The following is a 19,484-nucleotide window of genomic DNA, read 5'->3' as shown; positions in this document are numbered from 1 at the left end:
TGATGCAATCTCTTCCTAGTCTCGATGGTCTTTACATTTCGGTATGATTTTGCAGTGGCTGGTACCGGTTGTGCCTTTCCATGTTTAGCGCTTCCTTCAGGAGCTCTTTTAGGGCAGGCCTGGTGGTGACAAAATCTCTCAGCATTTGCTTGTCTGTAAAGTAATTTATTTCTCCTTCACTTATGAAGCTTAGTTTGGCAGGATATGAAATTCTGGGTTGAAAATTCTTTTCTTTAAGAATGTTGAATATTGGCCCCCACTCTCTTCTGGCTTGTAGGGTTTCTGCCGAGAGATCCGCTGTTAGTCTGATGGGCTTCCCTTTGATGGTAACCCGACCTTTCTCTCTGGCTGCCCTTAACATTTTTTCCTTCATTTCAACTTTGGTGAATCTGACAATGATGTGTCTTGGAGTTGCTCTTCTCAAGGAGTATCTTTGTGGTGTTCTCTGTATTTCCTGAATCGGAATGTTGGCCTGCCTTGCTAGATTGGGGAAGTTCTCCTGGATAATATCCTGCAGAGTGTTTTCCAACTTGTTTCCATTCTCCCCGTCACTTTCAGGTACACCAATCAGACGTAGATTTGGTCTTTTCACATAGTCCCACATTTCTTGGAGGCTTTGCTCGTTTCTTTTTATTCTTTTTTCTCTAAACTTCCCTTCTCGCTTCATTTCATTCATTTCATCTTCCAGGGCTGATACCCTTTCTTCCATTTGATCGCATTGGCTCCTGAGGCTTCTGCATTCTTCACGTAGTTCTCGAGCCTTGGTTTTCAGCTCCATCAGCTCCTTTAAGCACTTCTCTGTATTGGTTATTCTAGTTATACATTCTTCTAAATTTTTTTCAAAGTTTTCAACTTCTTTGCCTTTGGTTTGAATATCCTCCCGTAGCTCGGAGTAATTTGATCGTCTGAAGCCTTCTTCTCTCAGCTCGTCAAAGTCATTCTCCATCCAGCTTTGTTTCGTTGCTGGTGAGGAACTGCGTTCCTTTGGAGGAGGAGAGGTACTCTGCTTTTTAGAGTTTCCAGTTTTTCTGCTCTGTTTTTTCCCCATCTTTGTGGTTTTATCTACTTTTGGTCTTTGATGATGGTGATGATGTACAGATGGGTTTTTGGTGTGGATGTCTTTTCTGTTAGTTTTCCTTCTAACAGACAGGACCCTCAGCTGCAGGTCTGTTGGAGTACCTGGCCGGCCGTGTGAGGTGTCAGTCTGCCCCTGCTGGGGGGTGCCTCCCAGTTAGGCTGCTCGGGGGTCAGGGGTCAGGGACCCACTTGAGGAGGCAGTCAGCCCGTTCTCAGATCTCCAGTTGCGTGCTGGGAGAACCACTGCTCTCCTCAAAGCTGTCAGACAGGGACATTTAAGTCTGCAGAGGTTACTGCTGTCTTTTTGTTTGTCTGTGCCCTGCCCCCCAGAGGTGGAGCCTACAGAGGCAGGCAGGCCTCCTTGAGCTGTGGTGGGCTCCACCCAGTTCAAGCTTCCAGGCTGCTTTGTTTACCTAAGCGAGCCTGGGCAATGGCGGGCGCCCCTCCTCCAGCCTGGCTGCTGACTTGCTCTTTGATCTCAGACTGCTGTGCTAGCAATCAGCAAGACTCCGTGGGCGGAGGACCCTCTGAGCCAGGTGCGGGCTATACTCTCCTGGGGCACCGTTTCCTAAGCCCGTCGGAAAAGCACAGTATTCGGGTGGGAGTGGGCCGATTTTCCAGGTGCCGTCTGTCTCCCCTGGAAAGGGAACTCCCTGACCCCTTGCGCTTCCCGAGTGAGGCAATGCCTCGCCCCTGCTTCGGCTGGCGCACGGTGCACTCACCAACTGACCTGCGCCCACTGTCTGGCACTCCCTAGTGAGATGAACAGGGTACCTCAGATGGAAATGCAGAAATAACCCGTCTTCTGCGTGGCTCGCGCTGGGAGCTGTAGACCGGAGCTGTTCCTATTCGGCCATCTTGGCTCCTCCCCCCCAAGTATATAATTTCTGAGAAACTGATCTTTTGTTTCAAATGTAGGAAGATCAGTAGTAGAATGTAGATAATGTGATCCATAAAGCATCTCTTAAGGGGATAGGCCTATGTCTTTTCATGGAGCAGTTCAGACTCTTAACAGGGTAATAGGCCTTTCTACTTTCCCTAATGAAGATGGGTGCCAGGGAGTATGATCATCCCATGTTACATCCAGTATCTGGGATAATTTCTTAATGATATGTGCCGTGAAATGAGTCCTATTATCTGAATTAATGTTTTCTATTAATCTAAACCTGGGTATAATATTTTTAAGTAATGCCTTGACTACATTATTAGCAGTTGTACTTGAAAAGGGAATAGCTTCTATCCAATGATTAAGGTGATCTACTATTACTAATAAATATTTTAGATGACCAATTGGAGGCATCTGTGTGTAATCAATCTGGATACTTTGGAATGGCCTTAAGCCTGGACTCCTTCCCCGAAGGGGTAATCTTTTACTAAGCAACTGTCTGTAACCTGTTTGGCCAGGGTATAAATTCCTATGCACCCATAAACTCTGAGGACTGCGTCACACATGGCTTGGGGCCCACAATGGGTCCCTTGATGCAGTTGGAACAAGAGCTCCCTTATAAGGGGCTTGGATAACATTTCTCTCTGGTCTAGCAATATCCATTTTCCTTCTGCATTCTCTTTAGCACCTATTTTTATTAGTTTTTAGACCAAAGAAAGCCAAACACCATTTTATATTTGACAATGCTTCCTGTATGATTTTATACCAGATAAGCTAAGTTTCACTTTTATATTACTGTGTCATTAATGTTAAACTCAATTTTAATAAAACCTTGTAGGCATATTTATCCAATTTTAATGTCTGACCGTAAGGTAAGATTTTTATAGACTCTTTTTAAGCCTTTATAATTTTTGTTAAAGAACAGGTTAGTGCTTTAAGAAAAACCCGTTGTGCTTTTATTTTAATGTCCAGTTTACAGAAAAACTGTACCAGTCAGCCTGAGCTCTTGTTATCTGAGTAACTTCGCAAGGAACTTGGGTACCCTCTTTAGTGAAAAACATAATATTCAGAGACTTTTTTGCATACTAGCAATAGGAAAAAGTGTGTGAGAGGATAACCAGAGAATCATATTTTCTGGACAAGGCACACTGTACTGCAAATATAACACACAGTAAATGTATTACCCTAAGCAGTAATACATTTAAAAAGTGTGCCATCTGGGTCAAAGAAACCAACAAAACAAAACACCACAAAACCTGCATAGGAAATCCATTCTGCTATTTTCTAGCTTTATAATATTGCACCATATTCTTAATGCTTCTTTATCTTATTTTTATCATATGTAAAATGAAAGGAATGAATTTATCCTAGAGATATTTTAAAGCTTAAAAAGATGTAAAACTATTACTACATTTCTTGTTGTTCAATGTCAACTCAGTTGTAATTAGTACTAGTACCACAAGATATCATTTGTTTTATGCATAAAATTAGAATATGCAAAAATATTGTAAAATTTTGGAAGTGTTGTATTATTGTAAAAAGTTTTACTGTGTTTTTACACTTTTTTTTTTACTTATACTTTTTTGTATTTAATTTTTTTCTTAAATGCTAATGCACATTTGTTTTATTTTCATTTTGTTATTTCTTAAATAACTTGGAACGCTTTGGCTCAGAAACATGTTTTTCCTTTCACTAATAGGAATTATTGAATCCCTTTAGGAAACTTTAAAGACTGAGTCTGGAAAACAATTGGTTAACATTATACCAGACTGTGACTAGAACCCACTAAAAAAATACAGAAATAGCCTTGAATGCTATAAAAGAGGAAGAGCCTAAAATAGCCTGTAGTGGTGAATCCCCAAAAATCTTGGTCTTGTAAGTGAGCAAGGAGGGGTAAATTTATGATGAAATCTAAGGTCTTGAAATAGGGTTCTGTCATTTTCAGAGCTTACTTGGGGAATTTAAAAATGAAATGTCAACTGAATTAAAAAGTCCACATAGAAAAAATTATAATATCTACCAAGTACTAATATAAAAATACTCTAAGAAGATAAGATCATAAAAATCTAGGGGGAAATATTTTATACTAAGATTCAGACTCCTACTATCATGAAGATAAGTGGTAGAGAATTATAACTCATCTCTGGTTCCCCAGTTATTTTATTGGTATTAAACAGAAGTTAACATAGGCCAATACAAAACACACCAGTAAATAATTTGTTCAGGTGGTTGTTTTTCATGAACAACATATATTAAGCAGCCGCTGTGACGAAGGGTTTGTGAAAGTGTTGAATGTAAATGCCTTCTGCTGGTTAGTCATGCCCTTTTACATTTTACTGTATCTTTCACACCATTCATAGACATGTCTTCATGTGCTGTCAGATATATAGTGCAGTATAAAATGCATTCGTATCTAGATCTATCACATGCTGTATATCAGATATCATATACTTATAAATAGATCTGTTATCTCTGTGGCTTGGAGATATGCACCTATCATTACTCCAAAGTTGGTGTGAGTAGTACTGTTTTCAAAGGGAGAGATAATAGTATATTAACCATTTATTTATAAGGCAATGTCATTTTCTCAATGTCATCAAAGTCTATATCTTAAGTTTTAAAGAATACAAAGTAGGAAATTAAAAAATATGCAATGGAGAAAGAATACTTAAAATCGCTAAAGTTTATTTCATGAGTTTTTATTATCATTACAGTTTGCTTCAAATCAATCAACTGACCTTTCCCACAGGCCAAGTTGATTTGCTTTAAGATTACGGTGAATCCACTTGTAAGTGTATGGAGACAGGGCTAAAGTGGTAACAGTCTCATAAGTTTACTTTGTTTCTAGGAAAAGAACATTTCTTATGACTACAGAAACCTGACCAGGCTTCTGATACCCACTCTTCAGTTTTGACATAGCTGCCTTCACTTCTTTGTTTCTTAGCATGTAGATTACAGGGTTTAAAATAGACGTGAAGATGGTGTAGAATACAGCAAGGACTTTGTCAACTGAGTAACTGCTGAAGGGCCACACATAGATGAAAATGCACAGTCCAAAGAATAAAGTGACCACAGTGATGTGAGCAGTCAATTTGGAGCGGGCCTTTGCCATGCTTGCAGAAGAGCAATTCCTAACTGTAACAAGTATTACAGTGTAGGAGACAACCAAGAGGAGAAAGGAACTCAGAGAAAGAAAGCCACTATCTGCAACTATTAGTAGGCTGACAACATAAGTGTTTATGCAGGCTAACTTGGTCACTAGAGGAAGGTCACAGAAAAAAACTATCTACCTTATTAGGACCACAAAATGGCAGATTAACAGTGAATGCCAACTGGCTGGTGGTATGGATGAAGCCCACAAACCAGGAAATGAGGATGAGCACAATACATACACAGTGGCTCATGATTGTCATGTAGTGGAGAGGTTTGCATATAGCAACATAACTTTTGCCATGGAAACTAGGAGCACCATTTCACTGCCAGTGAAGAGATGAACAAAGAAAATCTGGGCCAGGCAGGCATCAAAAGAAATAGTCTTGTGCTCAACCAGAAAGTCTGCAATCATTTTAGGGGTGGCAAAAGAGGCAACACGTACGTCTATAAATGACAGGTTTGCAAGCAGAAAGTACATGAGGGTGTGAAGGTGGGAATCTGAGGTAACAGTGAGGATGATGAGAAAGTTGCCCAACAGAATTGCTAGATAAAGTAGTGAAAATATAAGAAACAGGAAAGGTTGGAGCTCCCTTGAACTAGACAGTCCCAGCAACACAAATTCTGTCACCCAAGAATGATTTGTCTCATTCATTGAATTTTGGAAGGGACTTAATTTCAGCTACCTGAATAGAAGAGAAACAGAGATCAGTTAATGAAGTGAGCATGGGTTTGGTGTTCCAATTACACTTAAACTTTTAAGAATTCCAATTCCTATTCCTGTGTATGCATCTGGGTTTTCATGAGTTATTACAATTTATACAGCTAGTACAGTTAAATATGGAAGATTGGGTTAAAGGGGAGAGTTGTCAAGGAGTTGTTCAGCCAACTGGGATATCTAAATACATTAATTTAAGAAATAAAATCGACAATTTAAAAATGAATTTGAGCATCTGAAGTTTTTGTGACACTACAGAAATCCAGTCTAAAAGTCTACAGAGACAAAATCTAAACCAATTTTTCTAAAGTAAATGATAATAAAAATTTTTTGAACATCTGCCACAGAGGAAGATAATTTCACAAACTTGATGACTAAAAAGGTTAGACACAAAAGAGTGTACACTGTATTGGTCTATTTAAATGAAGTTCAAAAATGGCAAAACTAAGGTGTAGAAAAACCTCATAGCAGTTATCCTTAAGGGACAGGAAGTGGTCATGGGAGGGGTTTCTGAAGTGCTGGTAATATTCTTTCTTGATGTGGTTGATAGTTACATGGGAGTGTTTACTTTAAGAAAACTTACTGAAATATGAACTTTTGCTTTTTTCACTTTTGTATACATAAGTTGCATAAGTATGAAAATTAAAACAAGAGAGAAAAAGAGAGACAGCATTAGATTTGTGTAAGAGAGCTCACAGGAGAAATCATTGCCTTAAGTGATTATATCTTATTTCTTCTCTACGGTTAAACATTATATAAACTAAAGTACAGAACCCTGGCAAAATTGAAAGGCCCCAATATTACTGGAACTCTTTTATGATTCAGCTTTTCATGGAGTTCTACTTTATCATGAAATCTAGCACATTGGTTCTTTTCAATTAATCCCTGAAGGTATGAAGCTTCTTTAAACTTAGCCATTGGTGTTACTAACCATAGACAGTTTATTGAGATGTGATGTGGCTTAAAAACTTATAAGTTATATTGCTTACTATAAATACTAATATAACTAATAAGTTATATTATTATTACTAAGGAAATCAGACCAGGAAAAAAAGATTTTTCTTTTCTACTCAGTTACTCTATATTCTATGTTATCAGAACTTTCTTCCTTTTATGTTATTTTTATTTGTAGAAGCTATTTAGAACTTAGAAAAGTTTTATGGTAAATAAGAAAACATAAAATGTGAATTTTAAAGGAGCATTACACTGTCTGATTTTGAAGAATCTTTCTCTACATCTTAATCAGGTCTTGGGAGAGGATGTCTTTTATTTTACTCATTTCTAACCACTTGCAATTTTTGATAGTGATGTCTTCTTAGATCATAGCTGCAAATTGCTTAGTCTCTCTTTGGGTTAGACTGGAGGGTTTATTTATAAGAACAGAACGTGTGATAAATAATTTTAGCTCCCAGAAACCAAATTTAGACTCACCTCTGTATTTCAAATCTCCAATTCTCCCAAAAAAATACAAATTTTCTCCCTTATTTGCAGATCATGTGTTCCAAGACCTCCAGTGGATGCTTGAAACCACTGATAGTACTGATTCCTATATAAGCTATATTGTTCCTATACATGCATACCTAAGATAAAGTTTAATTTATAAATTAGGCACAGTGAGAGATGAACAGTAATAACTAACAATAAAATAAAAAAATAACAATATACTGAAATAGCATTTATGTGAATGTGTTTCTTTTTTTCCTCTCTCTCGCTCTCAAAATAGGTTAATATTTTTGGACCACAGTTGACTTGAGGTAACTGAAACTGCTGAAAACAAAACAATGGATAAGGGAGGACCCTTGTATTATCACAGATTATATCAAAACTATGGCTCTAGGCTTTTTAGAAGAGTTTAACAACTGGAGCTTGAAGGTAAAGCAGGCTACAAAAAAAAATTATACAAACCTCTCTTTCTTCTCACTTCCCAGAAGTCCTGACCCTTCAATCCTGTGATGTAAATACTGCATTGAATCCCTAAGGCATGAATAGAAGTAAAATCTAACAAAATCAGCGAATAGGAGTTCATAGGTACTCCATCAGAAAGAGCAAAGCCATAAGCACAAGGAATGAGTGTCCTATGGAGACCCTCCGGTGCTGCAGCAGAGAGGGGCATCAGGAGGCATTTCTGAGCACAGAAACTTCCTGGTGTCTTTAGGCTAAGACACATAATCCAACTGTGTGAAAGACAGTCATAAGAATCATCCTCCCGATAGCTTTTCTGACTCTTCTGCAGAGCTCTATTGTTCCATTTTCATTGGCTTCTTCAGGTGCTCAGAAAAAGAAAAGACCCTGTTTTTCATGGAGGAAACATTGGGCAAATTGATTCAATCAAGAACTTTCTTAGTATAGAAGATGAAAGTGGTGGAACACATGAACTCTGAACCTGTTTCTTACCTAAATCCATTCTTTTTTAGTTCACTTGCTTTATATAAATTTAAATGCCTGCTTTTCCCCAGGCACTGTGCTATGCACTGGTGATGAAGCAGTTAGGTTTATGACTTGTCTCCCTAAAAATTATTTGCTAATATTAATAACTCTTTGCTTCTTTAGATAAGCTGATGAATTCGCTTCCCTTTACCCCCAGTACATTCCCTATTAGATAAAATGGACTGTATTTTTGTTCCAAATAAAATCACTGTACTGTAGTGAAAACAAAGCTATTATTTTAAAATGTTCTATGTTGTATCATTGGGTAACTGTGTGATGCTGAGCAGTTCCTTTAACCATTCCAGGATTATTATCATCAAATATTAAATCTTGAGACTATTAACCTCAAAGAGACACTAAAAATATTTCTTAAAAGATTATATAAATGAAAATTCTTTAACCAACTGTAGTCACTAAGTATATGTATGCATTCTTAGTAATGTATTATTTTAGATCAGAAGAAGTAAATATTTTCTCATAATTTTACATTATGTGGTCTGACTCACACAAGAATGAGTTTCCAATAAGTAGATGTTTTATGTAAAGACCTTTTTTAAAAAAAATTCTTGAAAATTTGAAGATGAATTAATGCATGTATACAGGGCTGTGCTCAGCAAACCTCAGTTCCCTCCTATTTTAAATTCTGTCAAATGAATCTTGCCTCAATATTTCTATCTCATATTATGACTGACAGATGAAGTAAAATAAATAGGTATCGTTTACAGGGACCACCAAACTCTACAAGTTCAAATAGGTATCTTTCACAAACTTGCCAATATTGCTGTTCCCCTGACCCCCCTCCCACTCCAAATGCAGATCAGAGAAATAGCAGTCTCTCTATTATAGACTATATTAGAGACAAATGCTGGTGCATGGTCTTCAGAAGGATGCTGACAAAACACTTTCACTTACCTAAGATGAAATGGAAAGTGTGGAGCTATCCTATAATCTATAGTCATTAATGCTTGGGAAGAATTTCGTTGTTACTTCCACATCTCCTAAGAAAACAGAACAATCCCTCAGGAGATAAGTCATAAAGAATTTACTTTTTAAACAAGACAGAAGTTGATTCAGGATGTCTGTAGCTGAGTTGTCTTCAAGGAGGTGAGACAGGTCTGGATGCTGTATCTTAATCTAAGTCTTAGGCAACTAGAGGAGCATTTGGAGCAGTCAGAAATCTGAAAGGAGAAAAAGAGTAGACTGAAAAGAAGAAATGCTGAAAACAAAATCTTCTGCTTCACAATTTTGCAAAGGATTCAGCCTCACTGGGTCTATAAAACTGGAGAATGTTTTAGGAAGTACCATCAATAATAGTGATTTTTATATGATTTGGGATCTGTAAAGACTCTGAAGTAGTAGGATATTGCATCATTTTATCAAAAATCTCATCAGGGAAGATTTAGGGTTTTCTTCCTTTCATCTGACTTTCCCTTGATTCAAAGTGTAGGTGACTTTTTACTTGCTTCTGACAGATATATATAATCATTATATAACTAAATCAAACATCTTGTGCAGTAGTGATGTAATGAATTTACCATAATAGTAGTAATATTTTAAAATATTTTTTAAGAAATTATACATGGGATATGCTTTTGTTCACAAATAGAATATATATCCAGCAAGAAATGTTGAATTTCATTAGTGGTTTATATTACTACTTTCTAGTCATAGATTAACAAGGACCATTCTAAACTACAAGCTTGAAAAACCTGAAATTCAAATCAATGGATGCTGGCCAAAGACATTATGGACTATCAAAAATGTATTAGCCATATTGAGTACAATGTACACTACTTGTGTTTGTGGGTGATAGGTGAACTAAAAATCTTATACTTCACTACTATATAATTTATCAATGTAACCAAAAACTGCTTGTATCCTAAAAGTTATTGAGATAAAAGAATATATTAATTTTTAAAAATTAAATACATGTATTAGCCTAGGATATAGAAAATATATTTTCCAATTCTATCTTTCACTAAATAACTTTATAATTGTAAGCAAATTACATACCCTTCCAGGTGCTCTGTGTTTCCTCAGAAAAGAGTAGAATTCCCTCTCCCAAACGCAGTCTCCGGTTTTTGAAAAACATGATCCAAAATGAGGAAGTCAATTCAAAGATAAGAATAATTACAAAATATTATATTGAAATTAAAGTATATCCAATGAAAAGGGTAAAACACCTGGTTTTAGTAAAGTGATGCAGCAGTCACTCTTCAGAGGTAGGTATTGGGACAACAGTAAATAGGTAAAATAGGCATAGAATATTCAAAGATTAATTTAAAACAATACGGAGGATAATTGACTGTCTCTGGTCTCTGTTCTCTGTTCTGACTCAATCTCTGTCCTTGGCCTTAAAATATCAGCACCTACCCAGGAAAACAAAATTCACCAGGAGCCATTGGATGAGGGACAAAGATAGAGAACCCATGTCTTTCCAGACTTCAGTCTTCACCCTTTACACTCTGAAGTATCAGTATATTCAGCACACTGATATAACAAAAGCCATCACGATTATTATAAGCTAATTAGGAATTTGACGTCACTGGACTGTAGTGACCAAGAGACCCAGAGGAGAGTTGTGATAGCAGAAATCACCTTAATCAGGGATAATTATGTGAGACAATTTGTTTGCCCACAATAATTATAGTGCATCACCTTGAGGATTTCACAAACGGAAGAAGCAGCAGGCCTAATGGGAAATGCTTTGTTCTGTAAGAAGCCATATGCTTGGTTTCTAGGGCAAGGATTTTAGAGTAAAAAAGTGAAAGCTGCTTTATTAATACAATAGAGATGCTGTATCCTACAGAGTAGATTCTAGTAAAGAGACTCCAAATAATTTTGCAAACATTTATACTTCTGAGTTCAAATAAAGAATTTGAGCATTAATGGGACTCTAGGTTCATAATACAAAACTCAAGACTAGTACCATACAGTCTAGATGTGTCATGATCAAAACTCCCCTGTGCACCCCTTTACAGATAACCACTTCCCCTCCTCAAACACCTGGAAACCATTCATCTGTTTTCCATGCCTACAGATGTGCCTTTTCCAGAACATGAGACAAATGAAATTGTACAATGTGTAGCCTTTTCAACTGTCTTCTTTCATTTAGCAATATACATTCAAGGTTCATTCTTGTTTTTGCATGGATTAATAGCTCTTTCTTTGTTATATGGAGTAGTATCCCATTGTATTTCTACCACAGTTTGTGTATCTATTTGTATATTGAAGGGCTTCTTGGTTGCTTTTTCTCTGTTTTTGGTGATTATGAATAAAATTGCTATAAACATTTTTTGTAGGTTTTTATGTTTATGTTATTTTTCAAGTCAGGTGGAGGATTTGATTTGATAAGAAGAAATATTTGATTCCATCTATTTTAAACTCTGAAATTAGGTGCAAACAGATTAGGATTGGTATGTCTTCATGATTGATTAAGACCCTTATATGACATGCTTCTCTTTACTTTTGATTATGTTTTTTCTTCTGAAATCTACAGAGTCAGATATTGATGTGACTGCTTTAGCTCCTTTATAATTACTATTTGCATTGTATTGTATATCTTTGTTCATCTTTTTATGTTTAAGTAGTCTGTGTCTTTATATTTAAAGTTGATTCAAGGTAGGCGCAAATAGTTGGCTTTTGCTTGTATTGTTCATTCTAGCAATGTCTGCCTTTTAGTAGACTTCTTATACTATTTACATAAAATGTAAATGATATGTTGGGTTTATATCTACTACCTTGCTACTTTTTTTTTAATTTGGGACTTCCTTTACTTTCCGTTTTTGTGGTTGAATTATATCAACCATTATATGTCTTACTTTTGTTTGACTTACAAAGTCTTCATTTCACTTTCATTTTGAAGGATATTTTTCATACATAAATGATTGTGTTGACTCTATTGTTTTCATTCTGTTTTTTAAACAATTCTAATCCTGTTTTATAATAATAAGTATTCAGTTATTCAAATCCTGGTTTTTCAGTATATGGTTGTTCTTTTATCCATGGCTACCGTAAGATATTTTCTGTATGACAAGTTTCCCATATGAATTGTGGTATGTCTTCTTGTGATTTTCTTTTGATTTATCTTGCTTGAGGTTGGTAGAACTTCTTGACTTTTTTTATTATAACTTTCAATCAAATTCAGAACATTTTGGTCCCCATTTTATCCTTTCCTCTGGAACTCCAGTTACATATGTGTTAGGCCAGTTGGCATTCTCTTGCATATTGCTGTGACTCTGTTCAATTTTTCCTTTCCTATTTTTGTCTCTGTACATTGGTTTAGAGATTTTCTATTGCTGTGTCTTCTAGTTTACTGATAATTTCCTTCGTGGTGTCTAACATTTTTCACCTCACGAAATCTTGATGTTGTTAATGTATTCCATTCCTCTCTTCATTCTGTTTATATTTTTTATTTGTATACTTGAGCATATTTATGACAGCTCTCTTAAAGTTATTTTATTCTAATTTCCACATCTTGGTAATTTCTGAGCTTATTTGAATCAGTTTCCAATTCTACTCATTATGATGTATATTTTTATGCTTTATTACATTTATTAATGGTGGACACTAAAAATATTTCTAAGTGCTGGATTATTTCTTTTTTTATTCAAAAATAGTAGTCTTTGTTCAGTCGCAAAGTTAGTCGTGGGCTAGGCTAATTATGTCATTTTATTTTTAAATATTTTAGGATGGGTTTAGAGTAGGCTTCTCTAAGCTACTTTAGCCTTAGTATAAAGGAATTATCTGATATTTAAGGAATTGCCCAGGGTCGACTAAGGTCTTGGGTATTTTTATTTTATTTTATTTTATTTTATTTATTGAGATGGAGTTTTCACTCTTGTTGCCCAGGCTGGAGTGCAATGGCATGATCTCGGCTCACCACAACCTCCACCTCCCAGGTTCAACCCATTCTCCTGTCTCAGCCTCCCAAGTAGCTGGGATTACAGGCATCTGCCACCAAGCCTGGCTAATTTTGTATTTTTAGTAGAGATGGGGTTTCTTTATGTTGGTCATGCTGGTCTCAAACTCCCGATCTCAGGTAATCCACCCACCTCGGCCTCCCAAAGTGCTAGGATTATAGATAGGCATGAGCCACCACGCCCGGCCAGTCTTGGGTGTTTTTAAAAGACTGTCTTCTCTGGCTTATCAGACATCATACGTCTCCTGAGTAAACTCACACAGTTCAGCTTATAGCTCTACAAAATTTTTCCTTGATTTTAGAAGATTTAGCCTTTGTGTATTCATCTTACTATTCAATAACAACTCAAGTGGGCCCCACAGAAACTTCTGGAGAGTTTTTCTGTTTTTTTGTTTGTTTGTTTGTTGTTGTTGTTGTTGTTGTTGTTGTCCTGGAAGTAGATTTTGGCCATCGCCAGCTCTCTGAACTCCATTTTCTGTTTCTAACTCATCAGGTCAACTGTACTCTGCTTTGAATTGCCTTTGCTGCCCTGAAATGTAGAAAGTACCTCCAAGGAGGAAACTAGGTTGATCATAATATTAATCTTATGTTTTATTCTCTCAAGGATCTTAGTTTTGTGTTGCATGTTGACTAATGCTTAAACACAATGTAGTGGTATATTTTATCCAGTTTTCTTGTTGATTATGAAGGGAAATTAAATCCAGTAGTACCTCATGGCTGGAAGTGGAAGTTCATACTGTTTTTTTTAAAATAAAAAAATCATGAATATTGTTTACTTCTCTTTTAAAATGATTTCTAATTCATTTACCTTGAAATTTAATCCTTTAAAGTGTACAATTCAGTAAATTTTATCATGTTAACAAGGTTATGCAGCTATCACTACTGTCTAACTCTAAAATATTTTCCACAACCCCAAAAGAAACCCTGTAACCATTAGCATTTACTTTCCATTCTCCCTAAATGCAGCCTTCGGATACCATTAAACTATTTTCTGACTCTTTGGAATTGCCTATTCTGGACATTTCTAATAAGTGATATGACATAATAATAATGTGTCTGGCTTCCTTAACTTGGCATATTGTTTTTAAGTTTCATCCATGTTATGGCATGTATCAATACTGTATTCCCTCTTATAGCTATGTAATATTCCATTGTAGGGATATAGAAATTTTGTTTATTCATTCATCAGTTGATGGGAATTTAGGTTGTTTTCAGTTGTGATTGTTGATAGTACTGCTGCTATGAATACTTGTGTGCAAGTTTTTGGATAAACATCTTATTTCTCTGAAATGAAATAAAAACCCATGAACTCTGACTAGAATTGGAATTTCTGGGGCATATGTTTCACTTTTTGGGAAACTACCAAACAGGTTTCCAGAGTGGCTACGCCAATTTACATTCTTACAAGCAATAGATGAGGAATTTAATTTCTTGACAATTTTGACAGCATTTGTTATCTTCCATTTTTTTGAATTACTTACAGCTATCCTAATGGTTGTGAATTGGTATATCATTGTAGTTTAAATTTCCATTTTATTAATGACTAATGGTGTTGAGCAATATTATGTGGTTAAGGTTATGTGCATGTCTTGTTTGGAGAAAAGTCTATTCAAATCCATTGCCCATTTTTAAGTAGGTTATTTGTCTTTAGTTGTTATTTTTGAGAGTTCTTTATATATTCTGGATACAAGACCCGTGTCAGACATAACTTCACAATTTTTTTTTCAGTTGGTGAGTTTTCTTTGAACTTTCTAGGTTGTGTCATTTAAACCTCAACAGTTTTTAGTTTTGATAAAATTAAATATCTATTTTTCTTTGGTTACTTGTGTTTTAGGTGTGAAATCAGAGAAATTATTGCCTAATTCAAAGTCACAAAGATTTACATATGTTTTGGTATGCTGTGTTTTCATTTTCATCTTAAAGCATTTTATAATTTCTCTTAATTCTTTCTTTGGTCCAATGGATATTAGGAATATGTTGCTGAACTTCCACTATTTGTTAATTTTTCAAGTTTTATTGTGTTACTGATCTCTAATTTCATTCCATTGTAATCAGAAAACATAGTTTGCATGATTCTAATCCTTTTAAATTTAGTGAGACTTGGTTTAGGGCCTAATACATGGTCTATCCTGGAGAATGTTCTATGTGCACTTGAGGAAACTATGTATTCCACTGTTGTTTGGTGGAGTGTTTTATAAATACATTAAGTCTAGGTGACTTACAGAGTTTTTCAAGTCTTTTATTTCCTTGCTGATCTTCTATCTTAGTGCTCTACTTAAAAGTATTAAAATTTTTATCTATTATTGTCGAACTCTATTTCTCCCTTGAATTATGTAAGTTTTTTCTTTATGTATTTTAGGACTCTGTTGCCATTTAATGAAATAAATAAACACATACACATATGTGTACAAAATTGTTTAATCTTCTTGAGGGGTTTATGCTTGTATCATTACACAATGTCCTTCTCTCTCTATTAAACTATCGCAAGGACAAAAAACCAAACACCGCATGTTCTCACTCATAGGTGGGCATTGAACAATGAGAACACATGGACACAGGAAGGGGAACATCACACACCGGGGCCTGTTGTGGGGTGGGAGGAGGGGGGAGGGATAGCATTAGGAGATATACCTAATGTTAAATGACGAGTTAATGGGTGCAGCACACCAACATGGCACATGTATACATATTTAACTAACCTGCACGTTGTGCACATGTACCCTAAAACTTAAAAGTATTTTATATATATATATATAAAAAGATGTTTTGTTATAAAGTCCATTTTATCTGATGTTGATATATCCACTCCAACTCTCTTTTGCTTATGGCTGTTGGCATACTATATATTTTTTTCATGAATCTTCTGTCAACCTATTTGTATGTTTGAATCAAAAGTGAGTTTTTTATAGGCATCATATAGATAAGTCATGTTTTCAATCCATTCTGCTTATATCTGCCTTTTAACTGAAGTATTTAATCTATTTACATTTAGTCATTAATAATAAGGTAGGGCATCTGCTACTCTGTTATTTGTTTCTATATGTCTTGTATCTTTTATGTTTCTCTATTTCTTATTATAGTCTTGTTTCATGTTAAACATATGTTTGCTAGTATATCGTTTTAATTATCTTGTATTAGTGGTTTCCCTGGGGCTTACAATTATCACCTTAACTTACAACAATCAAGTTTGGATTAATATCTATTTAACTTCAATAATATTTTTAAAACTTTGCTTCCATATAGTTCTGTTTTTACCCTTTCTCCAGGCTGTTATTGTCATACAAATTACATCTTTATACATGTTGTGCTGAACAACAAGTGGATTTGTAGGTGTTTCTTTGTGAAGTTACCTTCTAAATCAGGTAAGAGAAAAAAGTATTACGAATAAAATATATATTTATGTATTTTACATTTACATATGCCTTTACCTTTATTAGTCCTCTTTATTTCTTCATATGTATTCAAGTTACTGTCTAGGACTTTTACTTGCAACCTAACGGGCTCTTTTTAGTATTCACTGTTAAGAACCAAACTACTTTTCTTTAATAAATGTTCCCTGGGTTGCTCTAAGCCTTTCCTTAATCTCCGGGATATGGAAACAGTGGCTCTGTAAATTTTTGTCAAATTTTCATTTCTTTATGGAAGAGGGATTTTAGATTAGCTCCTTACTTTAATATTTTTGGTGGCATAACACTCTATTTTGTAGGGTGTTTTTTCTTTTACCATTTTGACTGGATATATATTCAGTAGAAAACAAATGATTCTACCAAAAACACACATGGACTTGTATGCTCATCACTGCACTATTCACAATAGCAAAGACATGGAATCAACCCAGATGTCCATCAGTGGTATAATAGTTTGGATTTATGAAAATGGTAAATATACACCATGGAATACTCTGCAGCTATAGAAAAGAATAAAATCATGTTGTTTGCAGCAACATGGGTAGAGCTGAAGGCCATAATCCTAAGCAAATTAACTCAGGAACAGAAAACCAAGTACTGCATGTTCTTACTTATAACTAGGAGTTAAACATTGAGCTCATATAAATACAAATATGGTGACAATAGACACTGTGGACTACTAGAGGGTGAAAAGGGAGCTTGGTTTAAAAACCACCTATCAGGTACTATGCTCACTACCTGTGAGATCCATACTCAGTATGTGAGGTTTGGAGTATGGATCTCATCACATGTGTGAGCATCACACAAGATTCCCCTGTAACAAATCTACACATTTATCCCCTGTATCTAAAATAAAAATTGAAAAGAAAAAAAAATTTCCAGGGATTCTGATGATCAGATGAATCTGATAACCAACAACTAGTTGGCCTCTAAAGTCCTCTTGAATGAGATGTGCTGTGAACCTCACCTCCTCACCTCATGTGCTGTGAACCTCACCTCCTTCTACTTTATGTTTACATTTTTGGCTTTTTTGTTAAAATTATTTTTGCCTTCTGCGTTGATATTTCAAATAAGTGGAGTAGATAACAGCGTCATTCCTAGATAGCATTGTGTGCTTATGGCTGATATTAAACTTTTCGGCCATATATACTTTTTATATTCTTTGTTTATGAAAGTTTTCTTTACAACAATAATTATTATTTTTAAACAGTTTTTGCACCTACTGAAGTAACTGTATATATATCATATATACAGTTTTTCTTTTATTCTGTTAATACAGTGAATTGTATTAAATTATTATCAAATGTTCATTCATTCAGTTCATCATCAACATTGCATTGCTGTGTAATCTCAAATGGATACTATCTTATTATTCTATTTTCCTGAATTTGTATTGCTCTGTTTTTAAAGGAATTTTGTATTTTTGTTTTTGAGTAAGATTGGCCTACAATTTTTCCTTCTTATATGACCCTTTTCAAATTTTGAAGTCAGAATTATTCTAGCTCATTATGTGAGTGGAGCAACGTTTTCTCAGAAAGAGGAAACAATGTCAGTCTGTTTCAGATGACACTTTATTAATTTTTTAATTTTAATTTTCAGTTTTTGTGGGTAGATAGTAGGTGTTCAGAGGACACTCTTGCACTGAGAAAATCAACAGTTTCTTTTTCTCCTTATGACTTGCTTTACCCATTTCTTCATGAGGCTATATTTTCTACAGTTCATCATTTCCAATATACATATGTATATATGTATATATATTTGCATTTAATTTTATGTTACAGAATTAGGGAAGAAATTATTCAAGATAGACTCCTAGAAATACAATTATCAGCTCATGAATATGGACATAATTTGATAAATACAGCAAATTGCTTTCTAAAAGTTGTTCAGTAATTTTTTTACCAAATAGAGCTTCCATGTTTTCAAATTTTCTGTCTTATTTAGTAATATCCTTTTGTTTTATTCTTTATTAATCTAATAGGGGTCCATTTTTATTATCTATTAGATCAATTTTTTTGCTACTTTTGTTTTCTATTTGTATATCTTTAAAAAATATTCTCATAATATTTGACTCACAAAACTTTATAAGTAATAAAATAAGTCTGAGAGAGACGGTTAAGTTCTAAAAACATGTATAATGGGTAAGAGAACATATGTGAATTTATGATGAGATTGATTTAGTTATCTTGCAGTGATATGTAACCAATAATTACCTTATTATCCTTACAATACTATAAAGTAGATATTATTATAATCCTAACCTTGTGTTAGAAGCAGCTACAATTTAGTGCTAAAGTTAGTGTCACAAGGCACACTGGTAGTCTGAAGGTTTGAATGCACAAAGAACATATGTTTAACTGCTATATATTGCTTAAATAAGGATCTGATTACGGAAAACCTCTATCTAAGGATGTCTACCTGGTCTTTAAAATAAATTATTATTATTATTATTATCATTTTAAGAGACAGCGTCTTGCTCTCTCGCTCAGGCTGTAGTGCAACTATGTGATCATGGCTCACGGCAGCCTTGACCTCCTGGCCTCAAGTGATCCTCCTACCTCTAAAATAACAAAGTTGTGCCCAATTATATTCTCTGCTCTTTCTGAACTATACATCAGCATGCTCGCTTTTATCTTGCTACTTCAATCCCATGCTTGTGTTAGCAGTAACAATAATCAGCAATAATTCACTATTTTGTTTTATATTAGGCTCTCACACCCAAACCCCAAGTCCTCATGCTCAAAAACCCAGGTTGCCTTGATTTGGTAATAACTTTAGCCCAGAATCCGTTTCTCTCTGAATGGCAACATGTATAGTAGCTTTTAAGCTTGATGCGATTAAATTCCACATACCTATTTTGAGATAAATCTCAGGAAAGTAACAAAAAGGTGAAGAGGA

The 19,484-nt window shown here is 35.0% G+C and overlaps 1 long non-coding RNA gene and 1 pseudogene across 1 annotated transcript; one reads left to right on the top strand and one right to left on the bottom strand.

Annotated features, from left to right (window-relative positions):
• Positions 1-4,796: 4,796 nt before the first annotated feature.
• Positions 4,797-5,841, bottom strand: LOC129022352 (olfactory receptor 4K15-like; annotated as a pseudogene).
• Positions 5,842-6,631: 790 nt separating this feature from the next.
• LOC129022359 (uncharacterized) lies at positions 6,632-18,513 on the top strand. Its single transcript, XR_008496381.1, has 4 exons — positions 6,632-6,722; positions 7,555-7,703; positions 16,423-16,541; positions 18,368-18,513. It is a non-coding gene; the product is annotated as an uncharacterized LOC129022359 (long non-coding RNA).
• Positions 18,514-19,484: the final 971 nt, after the last annotated feature.

Source organism: Pongo pygmaeus, chromosome 22 (assembly GCF_028885625.2).
Source record: "Pongo pygmaeus isolate AG05252 chromosome 22, NHGRI_mPonPyg2-v2.0_pri, whole genome shotgun sequence".
NCBI classification, from domain to species: Eukaryota; Metazoa; Chordata; class Mammalia; order Primates; family Hominidae; genus Pongo; species Pongo pygmaeus.
The sequence above is the reverse complement of the archived record's forward strand: the minus strand, read 5'-3'. Positions and strand labels throughout refer to the sequence as shown.